This window comes from Propithecus coquereli, unplaced genomic scaffold, assembly GCF_000956105.1.
Source record: "Propithecus coquereli isolate 6110/MARCELLA unplaced genomic scaffold, Pcoq_1.0 Scaffold335, whole genome shotgun sequence".
Classification (NCBI taxonomy): Eukaryota; Metazoa; Chordata; class Mammalia; order Primates; family Indriidae; genus Propithecus; species Propithecus coquereli.
Window position 1 is genome coordinate 2,213,605 of NW_012149008.1, and position 3,665 is coordinate 2,217,269.

Sequence of the window (3,665 nt, forward strand, 5' to 3'; positions counted from 1 at the left end):
ATCTATTTTCTAAGTGCCAGAGAAGACGCATCATGAGTGGGGAATTTCATACGTGTCCATGCATGTATAGAGTTCAGGCTCTGGGAGATAAATGTGTCAAGAACGCATCATTGCAGCCGAGTAATTACGCAACTTACATTTCTGCCAGTGAATTTCAAACCTGATTTATGTCAGATCGGACTATAAATCCAGTCTTTGCACCAATTATCAAAAATATACTTTACAATCTTGAGTGTTTTATTTTCAGAGAGAAAATAAACAATGGAATGTTACAGTGGGTTGACGCTGCAAACTCGGTTGGGCCTTGGGGTGGAGGGGGGAGCCTGTCTGGAGAAGGAAGATGAGATTCAGCTCCAAAAAGAAAACTGGAACTAAGGGTCTAGAAATTGTCATGACTTTCTGAACCTTGGGCCTGAGCTGTCATATGAGCAAATAATGAAAGCAGGCATCTTAATCCTTATGGAAAAAAATGGGTGTTTCAACTTGTTTATTAAAATAATGAGATAAAATTGTTCTGAGGGAATAGATTCCCTGTTTATTCCTCACCTGTGCCAAGTGCCACCAATTCCACTCTAACTTTGCAGGGCCAGGGCAATGCATCGCAGTCCTATAGAATCACTTGGGGAGCTTTGAAAAATACTGACATCTGGCTCTACCTAAGAAATGTTAGTTTAATTGGACCAAGATGTAGCCTGGGCATTGCTGTTTTTTTTTTTTTTTTTTTTTTTTTTTAAAGCACACCAGGGGAGAAGGATTGGTCCAGGCTGTGTGCCCTGGGCGTGGCTCCTGCCTTGCAGGGACTATGACAAAGTCCACCTGCAGGGACGCAAACGGGGCCATGATGGGTGCTCTCCCCCGTGGTTGTCACCCTTTCTCCGTCATGTGCTTTATTCTCCTGCCTTGTAGCATTGTTCCTTGACAATGGATCGTCTTGTACCTATTGCCTTTAATTTCATGCTTCTGATTCCTGGGTGCCTGCTGGCCTCTCCCTGGCCTACTCTGTCTCCAAAAATTTGTGTTTTCCTTCTGAGCGCTTGCTTGGCCACTCTGTTGCAAATTCTGGCTTTGCAAGCTCCTCTAGCTGTGCTGACTTGAGGCAAGTATCTGACTCAGCCCTCTCAGTTGTTTTCCAACTTCCAGTTCCTCCCCGGGTAACCTGGCCATAGGCAGCCCCTGAGCATATTGGTTCAGCACATGACTCCTGAGTGGGAGGTGAAGTCCTGGCCTACCCCTCCAGATAGCAGTCTTCTCGTCATAGGAGACAGCAACAGTGCAATTCTGGATGAGACCAGCCCACGATTCCTGGATGGGGAAGTCAGAACACAGAGAGAGAAAAAGCCTAGGTGGCTAGGAGGTGGGTCCATGAGCTGGGGCCCGGGAAGTGAAAAGGAGGGACTTTATAAAGGGATGGGAGAAAAGAAGCGAATGATGAATGCTGCCACCTTCCTTGAGGAAACCTCGGTGTGTAGTGTTGGCTACTCTGGCTTATATTATACAACTGTTGCTGTCATTTTTTAAAATTCTGTGTCATGTCTTCATCATGACTTTTTAATAGCACCCTTGTCCCAAGGTGCAAGCACAGAATGGAGATGTAAGTTGAAAAGAAAATGTCAAAAAAAAAATACATATATTCTCATTTTCAACAATTCAAACATTAGAAGCAAACGAAAACCCATTGTTTACTCCCAAGCCTAATCCCTGTTGACTCACAGAGGTACCTCTGTTAACAGACATGTAGTCCTAACCATTCACTTAACATATAAAAAATTACACATATAATATTGTTGCATGTGTGTTTTATATAACTGGAATCATACCATACATATTATTATGACGCTTAACTTCTTTCACTCAACAGTATATAACAGAGATCTTTCATTTCAGTACATACAGATCTCATTCTACTCAACTATTATACTCCAAACTAAGGAAAATTGGCCAGGTTCAGTGGCTCACGCCTATAATCCCAGCATTCTGGGAGGCCAAGCCAAAGGGATCGCTTGAAGCCAGGAGTTCAAGACCAGCCTAGCCAACATAGCAAGACCACATCTCAACAAAAAAAATTTTTTTAAACTAACCTGGCATGGTGGTGCATACCTGTAGTCCCAGCTACTTGGGAGGCTGAGTCAGGAGGACTGCTTGAGCGCAAGAGTTGGAGGCTGTAGTGAGCTATGATCACACCACTGTACTCTACCCTGGATAACAGAGCAAACCCTCATCTCAAAAAATAAAAATAAATAAATTTTTAAAACCTGTGGACAACTAAGTTGTTTCTGATTTATGTGATTACAAACAATTCTGCAACAACCAACTTATATGTATGTGTGAAGATTTCTTTATGGAAGATCAGGAGAAGTAAAATTGCTAGGTCATAGGGTATATGCATTTTTATTTTAAATTTGTATTGTTAAATTCACACCTGACCTAGGAATGTAAGAGAATACTGTTTTACCATACCCTAGTCAACGCTGTTATTTTAAACTTTGTCAATCTGAAATGGATTTCTTTATTGGCATTTCGATGGTTTTTTTCAAATGCCAGTAAAGTTTACCACACCAAACTATGCTTCATTTTGTTTTGATTTGCATTTCATTGATTACAAGTGAGATTGAACACCTTTGCATATGCTTACTATTACTTGGATTTCCTCCTCTATGAATCCATATTTCATATCCCTTGCTCACTCTTCTATTGGGTGGCTTTTCTACCTTTTCTTCTTATTGGTATAGGAGTGCTTTATAGATTGTGGATTTTGATCAGGGCAACTTCAGAACACAATTTACATTGTGTAATAGTTCCCTTGGATGGCTCCTCCTGGCGGTGTGCAGTATACAGCCTACACAGCCATAACTAGCAGTTCTTAGTCTTTGTCTGTGATGAATATGTAAATATTTTATCCTTAATCCACTTCTTGCCTTTTAACTTTGCTTGTGTCATTTTTCATAGTGGAGAAATCATTTATTTTTATAGTCATATTTATTAGTATTTTCCTTTGTGTTGTTTGCCATCTCAGTCTTGTTTAAAATGATCTTTCCAACTCAAAATAATAAAACAATGTTTTGTATTTCCTCTGATTGTTTTTATAGTTTTATGCTTCTATCTTCAATTTATCCAAAAGCTAGTGGTGAATGATGTACGATAGGAATCTAACCATTATGTTTGTCCAAATGGATAACCAATAGTCCCAATAAACTATTGGATAGATCCTTTCCCCTTATGTAAAATGCTACCTTCATCATATACTGTTTTTTTCCTGTAAAAACAGTGGATCCATTTTTGGGCTCTACATTCTGTTTTTATAATTAAAATAATATTTAGAGAAATTATTGATTTGATGTTAAATTATGTATTATAAATATATGGAATTCTCACTTCTGAAAGGAGGCTCAGTCAATCTCAACAATCCTTTTGTCCTCTTTGCAAGCCCCATGTCGATGACCTCTTTCTAGATAATATTATAAATAAATAGTTAGACCTGGTAGATCTTGCATGATTCTTGGACACAAAATCTTGGTGCTGAGTGAAACAGCCAACTTGTTTTTATTTCTTCCTGAATATTATGCTTGACTTAAAAATTCTTAATTAAATTTAACCATATTCATAGTGAATTAATGGAATTAATTAATATACCATTTAACTTTAAGTGAACTGATTATTTAGAATGA